This window comes from Schistocerca cancellata, chromosome 1 (genome assembly GCF_023864275.1).
Source record: "Schistocerca cancellata isolate TAMUIC-IGC-003103 chromosome 1, iqSchCanc2.1, whole genome shotgun sequence".
Classification (NCBI taxonomy): domain Eukaryota; kingdom Metazoa; phylum Arthropoda; class Insecta; order Orthoptera; family Acrididae; genus Schistocerca; species Schistocerca cancellata.
In genome coordinates, this window is record NC_064626.1 from 367,469,903 (window position 1) to 367,488,785 (window position 18,883).

At 43.7% G+C, this 18,883-nt stretch overlaps 1 protein-coding gene across 3 annotated transcripts in view; it reads left to right on the plus strand.

Moving 5' to 3' along the window:
- LOC126174792 (chitinase-like protein EN03) overlaps positions 1 to 18,883 on the plus strand; it is a 165,016-nt gene that overhangs the window by 66,914 nt on the left and 79,219 nt on the right. The window lies entirely within an intron of this gene.

Below are 18,883 nucleotides of genomic sequence, written 5' to 3' on the forward strand. Positions count from 1 at the left end.
TCAGAAAAGGAGAGTGGGCCATGTGGACAACAAACTTTTTCAGTTGACCCTGATATCGATGTTCAGTCGAGATGGCGTCGAGGACCAGTGAACAACGCGGTGTTGCCGTAAATAAGAAGAACGAGAGCCACGTGGACGCGCAGAGTGTTTTTCGTGCTTATTACAATCTCGCACGTCATGCCCCAGTCCCGTCGGCACCTGCTATCAAAGTATGAATACAGAGCTTTGAGGAAACGGGTGATACGGCTCGAAAGAGGGTGGAAGTGCAAAACGCATGTGCACACCGGAGAATGTCGCAAGAGTGGAAGAAGCCTTCAGCCGAAGTCCCAGGCGTTCTGCACGTAAGCATGAGCAGACACTTAAAATATTGAATCGTACTGTACGGAGCAAGGAGCATCAATATCATTCATACTAAATTTAGATAGTGCAAAACCTCAATGCAGATGATCTCCCAAAAAAAAATATGCTTTTTCCGGGAATTGCTGGAACTTATGAACGACAACCCAGGCCAGTGCGCAATCTGATCATGAGCTATGAGGCCAGTTTTTATGCGCCAGGCTGTATTAAGAAGCAGAACTTCAGATTCCGGTCACATGAAAATCCTGAAATGCTTCACCACGAAACGCCTGATCACACACAGAAAGTGGTAGTGTGTTACGGCTTATGATCGTTCGGAATTATAGGCCCTTATTTTCTTGAAGGCGATTGTGACAATGCTGTTAGGTGAACATTAGAACACTATGCTCACATGTTGAAACATGTTGCTGTTCTTCCTGTGTATGCAAACACATTCTTCCAAGAAGACGGGACCACATACCATACATACTTCGCGGTATTCCATTAAGGCGCTACAGTACACGTCCAAGGACGGGGACGTATCTTGGCCTCCAACATCTGCCGATCTTTCAACATATGATTTCTTGCATTGGGGTCATTGAAAATCTCATATCTTCCGGTGTGACCCACGACGCACCGTCCAGGAAATGAACGATCAAATTAGGAAGGAAGTTAATCGAATTCCAGTGTCAGTCGTGCAAGATGTGACGTAAACGTCTGGAAATTTGTGTGAAGGAAAACGGCTGGCACATTCGTGATGGGAAACTCAAATTGCAAGCATTGTAAATTCATGTTGCATATGTTTTATATCGCTGTGAATAAATTTGTATTGCTGGTGGAGGATTCAAAATCGCCCGTTTCATTGCCGCACCTGATATATAACCACTGTCCAACTGCGGGACTGTACGCCACCTGGAGACGTTGTGGAAATATAACGCGTTAAGAACAGTATATGTCAGCAGAGCAGAGACTAATAGGTAATCATTATAGTAACGATTCGGGCCAAAAATGCACAAATACATTGACATAAGTGACTAGTACAAACAGGCCGGCATTGTGGCCGAGCGGTTCTAGCCGCTTCAGTCTGGAACCGCTCGAACGATACGGTCGCAGGTTCGAATCCTGCCTCGGGCATGGACGTGTGTGATGTCCTTAGGTTAGTTAGGTTTAAGTACTTCTAAGTTCTAGAGGACTGATGACCTCAGAAGTTAAGTCCCATAGTGCTCAGAGCCATTTGAACCATTTTTTTTGACTAGTACAAACCGCAGTTGTTGTGACCCGGCGCCCGGAATCTAGCATCCCGGAAACGGCGGAGCTGGTCGGCTGTTGTAAGTATCTACGGCAAGTAGTTGAAGGGTGGTGGAATCACTAGTAACAACAAGAATTTAGACATCATCACAAAACGTGGAAAACGAAGCAATATACACTATGTGATCAAAAGTATCCGGACACCCCCAGAAACAAACGTTTTTCATATTAGGTGCATTGTGCTGCCACCTATTGCCAGGTACTCCATATCAGCGATCTCACTAGTCATTAGACATCGTGAGAGAGCAGAATGGGGCGCTCCACGGAACACACGGATTTCAAACGTGGTTAGGTGTTACTTGTGTCATACGTCTGTACGCGAGATTTCCACACCCCTAAACATCCCTAGATCCATTGTTTTGGATGTGATAGTGAAGTGGAAACGTGAAGGGATACGTACAGTTCAAAAGCGTACAGGCCAGCCTCGTCTGTTGACTGACAGAGACCGCTGACATTTGAAGAGGGTCGTAATGTGTAATAGGCAGACATCTACCCAGAATATCACACAGGAATTCCGAACTGCATCAGGAGCCACTGCAAGTACTACGACAGTTAGGCGGGAGGTGAGAAAACTTGGATTTCATGGTCGAGCGGCTGCTCATCACGCCGGTAAATGCCAAACGACGCCTCGCTTGGTGTAAAGAGCGTAAACATTGGACGATTGAGCAGTGGAAAAACGTTGTGTGGAGTGACGAATCAAGGTACAGAATGCGGCGATCCGATGGCAGGGTGTGGATATGGCGAATGCCCAGTGAACGTCATCTGCCGGCGTGTGTAGTGCCAACAGCAAAATTCGAAGGCGGTGGTGTTACTGTGTGATCGTGGTTTTCATGGAGGGGCTTGCACCCCTTGTTGTTTTGGGTGCCTCTATCACAGCACAGGCCAACTTTGATGTTTTAAGCATTGAAGAGCAATATGGGGAGGGTGATTGTATCTTTCAACACGATCGAGCACCTATTCATAATGCACGGCCTGTGGCGGAGTGGTTACACGACAATAACATCTCTGTAATGGTATGGCCTGCACAGAGTCCTGACCTGAATCCTATGGAACACCTTTGGGATGTTTTGGAACGTCGACCTCGTGCCAGGCCTCACCGACCGACATCAATACCTCTCCTCAGTGCAGCACTCTGTGAAGAATGGGCTGCCATTCCCCAAGAAACCTTCCAGCACCTGATTAAACGTATGCCTGCGAGAGTGGAAGCTGTCATCGAGGCTAAGGGTGGGCCAACACCATACCGAATACCAGCATTACCGATGGAGGGCGCCACGAACTTGTAAGTCGTTTTCAGCCAGGTGTCCGGACATCTTTGATCACATAGTGTAGGTGGCGATCTGCAACAGATCGGACGACGTAGTACAATGTCAGTGCAAGCACAAGTGTTTTGGAACACGGGAACTGCGTGGTACCTGTGTAGACATATGTTGCCGCTACCTAAGGAAACCTACCAAGGAGTTGTCGAATCTATACTACGCAGAAACACTGCTGTACTGCGTTTCAAACGTTGATCAGCACATTATTGAGCAGTTGGTAACAATGTGTACATTCGACGAAAAAGTTCATGGATCAACGGCCGGATGTCAGTGTTCAACGGGCACAATATTTCGGCAAGGACCACCTGACATTGCCATTGTCAGGTGAACTCATGAACTGACTTCTTAGAGGGCAACACGGTGCTTTTATTTCCTCCCCTCCGTACGAACTGCCATTTTGTACCCCATCTGTGCCCAGATTACTTCCTCCTCTCCTCGCGCCGATACGTTGCTGAGTCTTTGGTTCGCACCCAGGAAACCATACTGGTGGCACCTCTGCCATTATTCAGCCTCCCCCGAAGTCAATTCAGTGTGGGATATTTCCTTATGGGTTCCCAGACATTGCTAAGGATGTACCCACTATCACGACTGACGAGCGGGTTCCTTACTCGAATCACGATACAGTCGTTAATGACATAGTGCCAGAAGTTAGACCCCTGCATCAAATCCATAGTATGATCGGAAACACGCGGAATAGATTACAACCATACTAAGGTCCTGAGACGAACGTCTAACTTCTGGTACTGTGCCATTAAATAATCCACCAACATTCGAGTAAGGGAATCTCTGATCAGTCGTGACTGTGATTACATCCTTAGTAGAGCATGGGAACCCGCACTTAGTCTGATTAGTAACAGTAAGGAGACATCCCACAATTAACTGACTTCAAGGGAAAGCAGAGAAACACCTGAGGTGTCACCAGCATGCGTCCCTGGGCGCGAATCGAAGATTGAGCAACTCTCAACAGAAGGATGGGGGGGGGGGGGGGGTAAATGCTGAGCGCAGACTGCGTACAGGCAATCAGGTCAGAGGGAGAGAGAGGGAAGAGGGGGAAGTGATTAAAGCACTACACCGGCCCTTAAACAATCAGTTTATCGGTTCACCTGATGAACATAAACTGGTTGTTTGTCGTAATTTTGTGTCTGTTGGAAAATTACATCCGGCGGTACAACCATGAACTACTTCGTCATTATTTATGCCAGGAGAAGCTGAAGAATCACGTCTCGTATCACTATGGGGAGAAGATGTGCCACAGCGTGAAAAGATTTGACGATTTGTGCCACCGGGGAAACCGTTCGCTGATTGCCTTTGCATTCCTTTTGAGATACCGTGAACAATGTGTGTTGCTGAACTTTGCCTAAGTAATGCATAATATCGAGTCCGGCGCTCGCAGAAAAATCAGTAAACTTGTCATCCTAACCATGGTACGGAAAGGACTATGCTTTACCCGCTGGTGCCTTGCCTAACAAAGAATTTTTCAAGTTACATCTACAGCTGACCAACCAGTTCAATTTGTGGAGTGGGAATGGATTGATGGCGTCTCATGGGCACAACTGTCTCCTCATAAAGGAAATTTGATCGTGTATCTGAAGGAGATCCTTCTGAGGCTCTCTACAAAATTATCATCAAACTCACGGCCAAGCAACTGGATAAGGTAGAGGTTTCAGTTCTTAAAAAAATGACTCAATTTTGCACTCATTCCTAAAACCGCAGCTATCATGGACATCATAGTCGCAGCGGAACAGACAACTACACGACTTCCACCTGATCAGCTGAAGAAGTACGTCGCGAAAACGGTCGTGCTCTTACTCAAATAAAACCTACTAAACCGGACGTCCCTATCAGGGAAAAGGCAGCCACACATGAACTAACAGAAGATCCACATATTGTGATCTTATCACCCGACAAGGGCAATGCAACTCATTAGAATTACACTGAAAAGATGGAGGACCTGCCAGAAGAAAGTTCACACCGGGAGATTGACACTGATCATACCAAGAGCAAGTATAGAAAAGTTATACCGGCTACTCAGACGAAGCTGTTAAGAGGTGCACCAGTTTCGCAGAGACTTTATGGACTCCCGAAGGTTTACAAGATAAGGTGTCCTTATGTACCATTGTTAGCAACATTGGTGCCCCAGCGTACTCACTCGTGAAACACCTGAGGTATTTGATCAGCCCTTACGTTGGGAATTATTCACATCACCGTGGATTTTGTTGGAAGCCTTAACAACTTTAGCCTTAATGATGCGGATATACTCGTGAGCTTTTACGTTGTCTCTCTTTTCATCATAGTGCTTTTATAAGCTTACTGGCCAGTGATTTGACATAGAGACGACCAACCTTTTTAGGCGTATCTGTGGTCGACATAATTTCTTTCCGACGATGGCTAGTACGAACAGCCGGAAGAAGTAGCCAGGGTAGATCATTATCATCAGCTGGAGTAGTCACAGGGAGTCTATCATCACCGACTGGAGTAGTCATGGGGAGTTCATTTTCACCAGCTGACCCCAAAATATATACCGAACATTTCGAGGAGGAAGCCTTGGAATCAGGTCAACGGAAACCTATCCGCTTTTTCCGGTATGTAGTCAACAAATAACGCGTTGGGCACTTATTATGAATTCCGATCACACAGTGACGTGCAGATAATGACCGTGTGGGCTGTTATTAACGTAGTTACTTTATCCTCGAAGTCCGACCAGGCAATTAATACGCGGCTGATGTATATTTCTGGATACCGTCGTAAATACCGGGTTTGTAACATTCTAGAAAGCTTTTCGCGAAGTATTAGATGTTTCTTCAGTTACGTTTGCCGCTTGTTGACCCGAAATTCCTAAATTTCCTTCGAAAAATTATATTTTTCTCAACTCTTTCGACTAATATATTTGGACAACAGAAGAGACGCAATGCAAAATTACTACTGCCATCTGTAGTAGGCCTTAGGATTGAACACCAGATTATTCGTCTATTTTTTCCTCCATTCAGAAATTATGTCATATCCTAAATTCGAAAAAAATAGTTTGCAGATATTTTTAAAATTGGACAATGAATTACAAACACAAACGCATGAGATGACAAAATATGTACTGACTACAACGTTAAACACTTGCTAAAAACAAAATAATGATTCTCTTAGTCAAAACACAATCCAAATTGAAAATGTTGTTATTGATATACTAGCAGATATGTAAATCATTTTAAAAATTTTATTCCGTTTCATTTCACCACAGCGGAAGAGATATGAAAAGCAATGTTAAAGAGTTTAGTATGTGGGTCAGGTAACAAGCACTGAAAAATAAAGTATTTGCCTGAAAATAAACCACAATTCTGTTTGGAAAAGTAATGTAGTAGTCAAGTGAAACTCTGAATGGTGCCATCAGTCGCTATCGGATGGGTCAGCTATTAGAGCACTGTCAGCTAAAAGCGAACCACATTTTTAGCCCGCCTGATAACTGCAAAAGTACAATTAAAATTTTATACGTAGGTAGTTATCCGCACATTGTTATACGAAAATGAATTCAAATAAATTTACACTATGCAGAGCTAGATCTCTGCTCAGCGTGTGTCTTATAACATTTGGTATCCCCTCGAAGCCCACGACGTCACTGTTCAAACATTGGCCGAGGCACAGTTAATGACTGAAACTGTTAAAAAAATGGTTCAAATGGCTCTAAGCACTATGTGACTTAACATCTGAGGTCATCAGTCCCCTAGACTTAGAACTACGTAAACCTAACTAACCTAAGGACATCACACACATCCATGCCCGAGGTAGGATTCGAACCTGCGACCGTAGCAGCCGCGTGGTTCCGGACTGAAGCGCCTAGAACCGCTCGACCACACCGGCCGGCACTGAAATTGTTGACAGCATTAACATTATGATAAAAATCATGTATATAAACAGACAGTGGTAGTATCGGGTACGCAAGGTATAAAAGGGCAGTGCATTGGAGAGCTGTTATTTGTAGCCAGTGATTCACGTAAAAAGGTCTCCGACGTGATTATGCCCTCACGATGGGAATGAAAAGCCTCTGAACGTGGAATGGTAGTTAAAGCTAGGGCATGAGACATCAATTTCGCAAATCGTTAAGGATTTCAATATTCCGAGATACACAGTGTCAAAATTGTGCTGACAATTGCAAATTTCAGGCATTGCCTCTCACCACGGGCAACGCAGTGGTCGACGGCCATCACTTAACAACCGAGAGACCGAGAAATGTCAGTGCTAATAGACAAGCAACACCGCGTGAAATAACCTCAGAAATAAATTTGGGGCGTATGGAAAGCGTATCCGTCAGGGCAGTGCGACGGAATTTGGTGTTAATGGGATATGGCAGCAGACGACTGAAGCGAGTGTCTTTGCAAATAGCACGACATCACCTACAGCGCCTCTCCTTTGCTCGTGACCACGTTGATTGGACCATAGACGACTGGAAAACCGTGGCCTGGTCAGATGAGTCTCGATTTTAGCTGGTATGAGCTGATGGTAGGGTTCGAGTGGGGCGCAGACCCCACTAAGCCAACGAACCAAGTTGTCAACAAGTCACTGTGCAAGCAGGCGGTGGCTCCATAATAAAGTGGGCTGCGTTTACAATAATGGACTGCGTCCTCTGGTCCAACTGAACCGATAGTTGACTTAAATGGTTTTGTTCGGCTACGTGGAAACCATTTGCATCCATTCATGGACTTCATGTTTCCAAACAATGATGTCACGTCCCCGGGCCACAATTGTTTGCGGTTGGGTTGAAGAACATTCCGGACAATGAGAGTGAATGATCTGGTCATCACTATCTAACGACATGAATCCCATAGAAAATTTATGGCACATAATCGAGAGGTCAGTTCGTGCACAACTTCCTGCACCGGAAACACTTCCACAATTATGGATAGCTACAGGGGAATGATACTCAGTACGTCTGCAAGGGACTTTCAACGACTTGTTCAGTCCATGCCACGTCGAGCTGCTGCACTACGCCGGGAGAAAGTAGGTCCGTATTATGAGTTATCCTACCACTTTTATCACCTCATTGTAAATGAACGCGAACCCCGCAGACAGTGTTTACAATCAAGCCATAGCAAACATTATAATGCCATATTCCAAACATTATAATGCCATATAATGCCATGTATCTAAAATTATGAACTGTGTCTGTTCAGTGCAAGTGACTGTAATGAGTGTATGCATGATTTGGTGTCATGTATTACAGAGAAGAAGCAGTGTGCAGCCCGGTATACCAGCATACAGCTCTCTCTCTCTCTCTCTCTCTCTCTCTCTCTCTCTCTCCCACACACACACACACACACACACACACACACATACACACACACACAAAATTTAGTCCGATTCTCCATGACCCCTTGGACTAAAGTATGCCATTTTCTTCTACCCTGCAGTTTCTCTTGCGGACTTCTCAGGTTGTAATCAATTACTTTCCTTTTTCCTTTTTTTTTAATACTGACCTATTTCTTTTCTTTTCGGTCCAGGCGTCTATTCTACGTCGTTCAGCCATTATTATGGCCTAGGTCTCACATCTATTCATCACAATAGAAGAGGCCATAGCCCTTACTATACAGACCTTTGTTGATGAAATGATCGTATGGCATTATTGGTCGGGAGGCCCCTTTCGGGGAAGTTCGGCCGCCGTATTGCAAGCCCTTTTTAGGTGACGCCACATCGGCGACTTGCGAGTCAATGATGATGATGAAATGATAATGAAGGACACACAACACCTAGTCCCCTGCCGGGAATCGAGCCCGGGCCTCCTGCGTGGTAGGCGGTAACGCTACCGTTACGCTACGGAGGAGGACACCTTTGTTGATAAAGTTCTGTCTCTGCTCGTTATAACATTTCCAAGGCTGGATATTGCCTTTCTACCAAGTAAGATGCGTCTCTTGATTTCGTGGCTGCAGACAGTATCAGCGAAATCTGAGCACGGAGATAATTAAATATAGAAGCAACCTACATTGATTCTAATCCCATAAGTCATGATGTGATAGGTGTAGTTGCCATAATTTTCATTTTCTTGAGATTCAACGTTAGACCAGTCTTTGCACTTTTTTCTTTCACCTTCAGACAGGCAGCGTCAAGCTGGAACACGTCCTTATTTTGTCAGTCAGCGTCCAGAGACGCTATAGTGAGGCTGTGTTTACCGTGTCTGATGTGCATCATGGATTTCAAACAAGGAGTGAACATGAAGTTTTGGTGCAAGTTGCAATAAAGTGCCAAAGGAACTCAAGAAATGTTGAAATTGGTGTATACCTATAATGCTCTAGCTCTGAAGACTTCTCATAAGTGGTATGAACTATTTAAAAGCGGAAATGAGTCGGTAGAAGACGAGCAATATTCGCAACTTCCCTTAAACTCAAAAACAGAAGAACACGTGCAAAAACTGGCAAAAATAGTGCGTTCAAACAGGCGAATAACTATCTGAGAGCTTATCGAAGAACTTAGCATCTCGTACGGATCCGTTTAAACCATTTTAACCGATAATTTGTTACGAGACGAGTTAGTGCAGTACTTATTCCCAGACTTTTCAGTGATGGACAGAAGAAAAATCCTGAGTCAGTTTGCACGGAGTTGAAGAACCGTCTTTATTCAGCTCCGGACTTTATGTCCAAAATTGTAACTGAACTTACGTCTATGGGTATGAGCCAGAGACGAAAATTCAGATTTCCCAATGAAAAACCAGTGAATTTCGCCCTAAAAACGTACGTTAAGCAGAATAGAATAGCAAAGTCGTGTTCATTGTTTTTTTCGTTATTGAGGACATAACGCGATCAGAATTGGTTCCAAGGGGATCAGCTGTAAACGCCGAATTTTACGAGGGCTACTGAAGCATTTGCTAAAGGATGTACGAAGAAAGAGACCATAAAAATAGGACAACAGCTTTCTTCTTCACCACGAAAACGCGCCGTGCCACACCTCGCTTTTGATCCGAGAGTTTTTGGCTGAAAAAATATGTTCCTGTCGTCCACATCGGCATGAATATTCCGTACTATTATTTAGCTGGCGGTAAATTTCTGCATGGGTCATCTTCCGAGAATTCAAAAATCCAGTAACATGTCTGACCTCAGAAACAGCGCAAACAGTCACAGAACAAGAACAACAACAACATCTTGTTTATATTGGGGCTGACACAACACAGATATAAGATTTCGAGGGAACCGGTCAACCTCAGACAGAAACCTCATACCTTTCAGTACGGCGGGAATGGGCAATAGGTCACAACTTACCGGGCTATCCTCTTATAACGTATTATAAGCGAGAACAGAACGTTTTACCAGTTTTAGTACGTGTCGCAACTTGTCACTGCATGTTCTTCTTCCGCACGAATCGCGTGTGAGCTACTTCACGAAAGGCGGAGCATATTGGGACTTTGCCAGCTGCTTGCTGCGAGCTGACGTACGTCACCGCCCATTTACAAGGATTTACGTGACGCTAATGCGACATGAAAGACCCTCTCAAAGGACGCGTGGTATTCTTCTTTTTTAGTGTTCTCAGCATTCACTGCAGTCCCATTAACGGACTTCCAAGATCTCGCCAGTTACGAATCTAGCGACAGAGAGGCACTGTTTCTGTCCTGTAAGGGTCACCTGAATTCGAGAAAAATTGTTGCCAGTTTTGATGGAGGCGTGTGCATTGATGAAAGCGTAGTTTTTATTTCTCGGCGTACATGCAACTGGTCAGATTTTACTCGACAAAAATGGCAGTTCCGAACGTCGTTGTTTTTTTTTTATTTTTCTGTCCAATTTTCGTTTATAAATATTAGATCGTTCCAGTCCCATTGCTTTTACTCCTGTATGTCAGATTTCTGCAGTGCCATTACGAATATATAACATCTCTTCCGCACATAGTTTTAATTGCATCAGTTTGCCAATTCTGTGGAGTGCGCAGATTTTCAGAGTTCCTGGGAGACATGTTAGATCAAAACTCATGCAAGGATATCTAGGAGGCTTCCCTTCTTGATGTCCTGAGCTCTCGATACTCTGGTGGTCCACTGGGACTAGTATGAACAGTCCTGGCGGACTGTCCACTGCCTGGAGTACTGTAGGGGTCGCCCACTAAGGGGATAGAAACCTCTGCCGTTTTGTCCGGATACAGACCGAGAACCTGTGTGTCATCGTCAGGAGCAATTAAATAATATTCAAGATTATTCCACTTATTACTCATGATACAAGTCGTTGCCTTGCTTTCCCGACGGCTGGGGTCTGCGTAATCCTTAGAGGAATCCGCAGAATCCAACAGCGGACTCAGGGCTACCGAGGACGTTGCATCAGCTCGGAGCGGAAGTCTATTACACCCGGTTTGCCGTCCGCTGGCGAGGTAGGTACGCCCTATCTGTAGTCCTGCTCGGAGATGGCGGAGACCGCGACGTGTGTGTTTGATTCACAAGCCTTTTTGGGCAGTACTCAATCCTCCTCAGATCACTGCCTGTGTTTATCCCGCCGTGGTCGTGCTGAATGTTGTACCTGGCCCCTCGGCACGGTGGGCCGTCAGATTCGTGTGACGCTCGAATTTAAATCCCCTTTTACACGATCGCTTCTCAGGTCTCAGCTGACTACTCGAGACAAGGGAGTCTACTGCAGCGTCCTTTGTGTTTTATTCCTGTACTGAAAAGGAGAGGTCCCCAGCAGTGTGATTGATTTTTTGAAACCACCTATACGGTGATGTACAATCACGCTCATAAATTAAGGATAATGCTGATACATGATGAAACACTGCTTTGGTGGGCGGTTTGCGGGTTTAAATCACCTCGGGGTATACCCAAGCCGTGCCTTTGACCTGCGGTCGTCGCACGGTGGCGCTGGCAGCAGTCCACATATGCAGAGGTGTATTCGTGCATGTCAGAGTATGGTGCATCGAGTAAGTGTGCAGACGTTTTCAGACGTGCTAATGGTGACTGTGTGTTGAAAATGGCTCAAAGATGACGTTATGAGGGGTAGAATACTAGGGCGACTGGAGGCTTGTCAAACACAGCAAGTCGTAGCACGGGCCCTCTGTGTGCCACAAAGTGTGATCTCAAGATTATGGCAACACCTCCAGCAGACAGGAAACGTGTCTAGGCGCTACAGTATGGGACGTCCACGGTGTACAACACCACAAAAAGAGCGATATCTCACCATCAGTGCCCGCAGACGGCCACGGAGTACTGCAGGTAGCCTTGCTCGGAACCTTACCGCCGCCACTGGAACAGTTGTCTCCAGACACACACTCTACAGACGACTGAACAGACATGGTTTATTCGCCAGGAGACCTGCAAGGTGCATCCCACTGACCTCTGGTCACAGGAGAGCCCGTAAAGCCTCGTGTCAAGAACACGGTGCATTGTCATTGCCGACTCCCTAATCTCCTTGAAAGGGCCTGTTTGGAGGTCGTGGTTTGATGTTGTGGGGTGGAATTATGATTGGTATACGTACACCCCTGTATGTCTTTGACAGAGGAACTGTAAAAGGTCAGGTGTATCGGGACGTAATTTTGCACCAGTATGTCCGCCTTTTCAGGATGGATGATAACGCACGGCCCCACCAAGCTGCCATCGTGGAGGAGTAACTTGAAACAGAAGATATGAGGCGAATGGAGTGGCCTGCCTGTTCTCCAGACCTAAACGACATCGACCACGTCTGGGATGCTCTCGGTAGATGTAGCGCTGCGCGTCTTCAAACCCCTACGACACTTCAGGAGCTCCGACAGGCACTAATGCAAGAATGACAGGCTATACCCCAGTAGCTGCTCGACTACTTGATCCAGAGTATGCCAACCCGTTTTGCGGCCTGTGTACCTATGCATGGTGATCATATCCCATATTGATGTCGGGGTACACGCGCAGGAAACAGCGGCGTTTTGTAGCACATTTGTTTCGGGACGGTTTTCTCAGCTTATCACCAATACCGTAGACTTACAGATCTGTTTCGTGTGTGTTCCTTATGTGCCTATGCTATTACCGCCAGTTTTGTGTAGTGCCACGTTGTGTGGAACCACATTCTGCAGTTATCTTTAATTTATGAGCATGAGTGTAGGTTAACAGAATGAAGGATTTCACGATCGGATGACATAGCTGCTGGTAAACCTTTCGGGATGTGAGGTCGTGGTCCAAGAAACTCTTCTGTTTCTGACGTTTCGTCCAGGACTGCGCTGGACATCCTCAGAGGCGCTGCTCCGCTGTCTTGCCGACCGACCGGTCGGACGTCCGAGAGCGACATATATACTATAGAAAAGAGGACGTGGTCGAAGTGACACGTGATGAGCAGAGATGATCCTTGTCAAAGATAAAACTTGACTATCTACTGTCGTCTTGTCAAAGATAAAATTGTCTAGCGATTCTGTAGAGCTACTGTCCATATATCGCTCAATTTCATTGCCTCCTCTTTCCTACTACAATTATCCTGCCGCTTATCAGTTTCAATGGTTTCTCTACATAGTCGTGGATGATAATTTAACGTTGTAGATAAAATTTCTGTTTCAAAAAACTTCGTAGTTTCCTGACTGAAGAACATGCTCTGCTACAACTGATTTCTCTGTTTTTCTTAGTCGGCTCAGACTTTTCTGCTCTTTTAGCCGTGTATTTACGCTCTCTCGGTAGTTCCAATATAAACTTTAACACACGTACACGGAATTTTGTACACACCACATGTCGACAGAGAAGGGCGTTTATCCTTCACAGATCGGAGTACTCATTTTCTTTGTTGGTCTAAAGACCGGTCTGATGTCATGTTTCTGTAAAATCTTACCGATCTGACGCGTTACCTTTTTCATAAAAGAGAGAGAAACTATTTTTCCGTCGCTGTGGTTCATCTTTGTCCTTCGGTCTCCTGTTCCCTGGACGCAAAATTCTCTTTGCCTCTTTCCCTGAGTAGCCATTTTTCTCGAAGGCCTGCTTCAGTTGTTTTATTTCGAAGACCAGGTGTTCAGATGTGCATATCCGTTCGCCTCTATCGACAAGACTTTTAATGACACCTGTCTTCTATCGTGGATGATGATTGGAGTTTTTATGCAAATATCTGTCCGTACGTGTTACTTTCCGAAAAACTGTATGTTCCAAACTTCCATCGGACCATCGCATAACTAAAACATCCAAGAAAGATATTCTGTTATCATTTTCCGTTCCCATGGTGAAATGGATTTTTGGATTAATTTTATTTTGGTGATCAAACTATTTATGTGACTCTCAAAACCATTACATAAAGAGAGTAGTATTGGTCGATTGATTCCATCGGACAGAGGTCGCAAAAACTTAATAACCTAGGGCCGATCTCGCTTTTAAATTCAGATTATAAAATTATAGCTCGAGTAATTAATAAGCGCATTATGCCATGCACCGCTGACATCATAGACCAACAGCAGACATGTGCTTTTAGATGCACGACTTTACAAACTGTTTGTACCAAGATATCATTGCGCTAACATAGTCATGTAACATAAAATGTGGACTGCTTTTCATACCCTTCTACAAGGCATTTGATCAAATTAATCACAAATACCTGATGGAGACCTTGTGCCGAGTGGACTTCCCACCAAAAACCATTGACATCATCAAGACTATGTCAATGGATGCTATTGCACACATCTCCATTAACTATCAACTGACAGAACAAATAGAAATAACAAGGGGTTTTACCCAATGAAGCCCCTTGTCAATGTCGCTGTTCGTTTATCGCTGGAAACTTTCCTGAGACAGCTATATCATAAACTGGCTGGAATTACCGTTCAAGGAACAATGATCTCGGTAGGGGGCTATGCGGTGTGGGCGTAATCATCAGAGACCACGCAGATGTGTTACACATAGAGATGGCACTTGCAAAATAACGTTCCGCATCAGATGGTATGGTAAATGAAAACAAAATTCAATTTCTGAAAATATTTCTAATTACGCGTTGAGTGGGCGAACCATGTTAGTGAACACAATGCTCTTGGAATAGCACTGACAACTTCCCTTTTACGAATGATAGCAATGAATTGGCGTGAGGTGGCAAAGAAAATCGAGAACGCTTTGACTGAAAATTGTCAACAGAATACAGTTTTTCTACAGAATACAGTTTATCAGCACGTACATTTTATCCAGGGCCTACTACGATGCACAGATTCTTCCCATCCCATCACTGATGGCGATAACGATCATGACGACCTTAGCAAATTTTTTACGCAAAGGGGAATTGTTTCGGGTCCAAGCAATGGAGGAATGGGACTAACCAACATCAAGTCGAAAGCGATGACGTTATATGTCAAACGAACATCGAGCGTAATGTGCAACAACCCAGAAACCATTACAGCAAAACTAGTATAATGCTTTGCTAGATCGGAAAGGGTAGAACTGCCAATCAATACACAAAAAAATTAAACTTAAACATGTAAGTGAATTTTATCTTGAGCGAAGCTACCTCAACAAAAAGCTTTTAAAATCCACGAACATTAGAGAAAAGGCCATTTTAGAGGAAAGAAGGAAGTACGAAAGAAAGGAAAAAAAAACATAGAAACTAAATATGTCAGAATAGTACGGAGTGTGGTCTGGAAAAACATCAGTAGTAACGTTATTTCGTCTGACGTGAGAACAGCGTGGTACAAGGTAGTCAATATAATCATCGGCACTAATGAGCGACTCTTTGTCATCGATTTAAGTGACACTAACCTCTGCAGTAAATGCAACCTTATTGACTCTGAGCCTCATCGGTATACCTGTGGAGCTCGGATTATCAACTCGAGGTGGACCAGCGAGCAAATTGCTCAAATAACAAGAACTTCTGCAAACAATGTACCGACTAACATTTTCTACAGACCTGAAGAAAGTTACTACCAGCAGGCAAAAGTAACGCAGCGATCTGGCTAATGGAAAAATATACAAGCTACATTTCTAACAATTTGGAGATGATGAACATCTTGAATACTGAATTAAAAAAAACACGGACCACAATAAGAGATATGGTAAATCAGTAGTACAGCAGATACAAGAATATGAAGACAAACATCTGGTGTGTGCTACGAAGGAAGAACTTTAACTCCATAAGCATGCTGTTAGAAGGCTGAATCTGACAATAATGACAAGGCAGTGAAGGACTTTGCGATGCTGCTGCTCCGGGCTTCTCTTCAGTCCCCATAGTTTACTCTGGAGGAGACTATGGAGCATGCATTAAGGATTTACTGAATGATTAAGTTGGATCTGGGCATTGACTAAGAGGCGCCTCAGGCTGCAGAAGAAGAAAATTTGGATGCTCAACAGCCACCAGTTGAAGGTGACAGTGAAAATGCCTCTCGATTGGAGGACATTGTTAAATTTGATTCCATGTGCTTCTGTTAAGGACTGAATATCACTCCGCATTCTATGAATACTGTAACTGATGACTGCAATTAACTGTCACTTTGTTTATATCATTTCATTGTAAGCTAGTCACTTTTGTTATTAGTTTTGTGTAAGACAAAACGGATAGGGTACGGCCTTCAACTGCAGGGGGTCGTGGATTCGAATCTTCCCAGATGCTATATTTCTTTTTATCTTTAAAACTTTATCGAAATGACTTCGATCATTATTTTTATTCAGTTAATTGGCTTAAATGTAAATTTTTATTTCTATCCTTTTATCACGTCATTTTAATCGTCGTATGAACTTTTTCGCTTGTTCTCATTTTTGGTCACGCTTTTACCACTCGGAATTTTTGTGAATGTGAATTTAATTATATTTATTTGTTACAATAATTAAATATTTGAAAGTGCTGATCTATCGGTTAAAACAGAAGATGAGATAATATATTTATATTTACTTGCAATGATGTCGAAAATGTATTTTTCATTAGAAGATGTGTATTTCCCGGGTTCGATTCCCGGCCGGGTTGGGATTTTCTCTGCCGGAGTACTGGGTAGTTGTGTTGTCCTCATCATTTCATCTTCATCATCATCATTCGCGTAATGGGGTGGCGACAGGAAGGAGATCTGGCCACCCCTTACATTAACCCTGCTAAATCGGACAATAACCATGCCGACCCTGCAAAACTGTTGGACAAGGGCACAAGGAAAAGAAGAAGAAAAGAATGCGTTAACATGGGCGAAAAAATAGAATGATAAAAATAAAGTAATTAAATCAGAATTAATACATAAAATTAATTGAATTCAAATAAATAAAAATTTCAAGCAGAAAAAGAATGATAGGAAAAAAATTAAGTTGACGTGATGATTAAAATGATGAGACAAAGGAACAAATAAAAAATATATTTTAACCAATTAATTGAATAAAACCAATGATCAAAGTCATTTCAATAAAAATTTAAAAATAAAGAAAAATTTAAGGCACCTTACAAGATTCGAACCCATAACTTTCTGCAACTGAAGACCTTACCCTATCCATTACGCCATACAATCAGTCGTCACACAAAACTTAGATTTTTTTAAAAAATTACTCCCAAACGATGGCCCACCATGGTGAATGGCTGCAGGGTGTGATACCTGGGATCTTAAGCTACTTCACCGAATATATGGTCTCAAAAAGAAGTCAACCCAAACACTGGGGACCTCTCCTTGTGAGTCTCGTCCGCCTTGAGCGATCATTTAGTTTACAAGTCAGCGCTAAAATTACATGTGTTCTAAGTGCTGTGTGCTGTCCAATTTGACATTTTAACGAAGAAAATGAGGTTATGGGGATTATCCTTTTTACAAAAAAGTCAGACTATAGTAGCAAAAGCAATGATAATAGAATTTATCAATGTCCATCTCAGAATTCATAGCGGAAGCTCTTGTCAAAGGTCGGGTGATAAATATTTTACACGGCTGAACACTGATAGAATAGGAAAACTGTCATCCTGACATTTCAGAACATAGAAGCATTCATTTATTTGCTGGAGGAAATATATACTTGCTAAGTGCAAACACAGCAAACGATATCCATAATGCTGTAAACAGCGTCTTTTTTGCTTTATCTTTTATATCTTTTTTTTTTATGAGTGCCAAATAACATCGAAAATTATTTTTCTCGTCAAATAACTCGGACCTTTTCACGGTTGAATAATTTTCATCAAAGCACTTTATCCAGTTACTATCTTATCTCTGCGTAGAGTAGGGTTTTTTTCTGTAATACGTAAATATCTTTTTGGTTTGGATATATCGTATATCTTGTAAGAGAACACCAGTGGGAAAAAATTTCAGAACCCTGTGTATATTTTCAAAGCGCTTCGAAAAAAAAAGCAAACAATACAATGAAAATAAAGGGGACAGGAAAGTCATACTCCGTTTCTATAATAGATGTGAGCTCCGTCAGGATAGCTTAAATTTAGGTTTTAGCAGACGCCGCCAAATTCTCTTGTTTCTGCGAATGTGCAGTGTGCAGCATACCCGGAAATTTAGAACTCCCTACACGGCATAACCTACAGACACACTCGCTTCGCGGTCGGTTGCTGATTTACATGCAGGCACAAAAGGTGCCCGCATATCGAGTAGTCGATTTTGACCAGAAAGCAGCTCGTATAAGACGGGGTTGAGGACAGCTTCTACCTGGACCGGAGCTGTGTTGGTAGACCCCTGGAATACCCATTAGGGCTGGCTGCTGTGCAGATTTCAGTACTGGACGCTGGACTTTGTTGTCCGCGGCTACGGATAGCTGATCTTCCCGCGAGGCAGCAGGTGTAAGACCAACGGTAGAATAGTCTCACACACAAGACCTTACCATACCGCAACCAGATAATCGAGTGCGAACGACATGATCGCCATCGATGCCACTAATCGAGTGCTTTAAGATAGTGGGAGTGGTCTATTTGTGCCGTCAAGGAGAGGCTCTCCTCTTCAGCGTCATTCGTAATGATCCGATCGGTTCTGCTCTTCTAGAATTAACCAGTTTGTTACAGTGCCTTTACTGCTTAGTCAAACATCTGCTACGTCAGTCGTTATAAAACTGACGCGCGCGGGCAGCATGCGGCCCCAATCACGTGATCGTGCGGCCCGTGTCT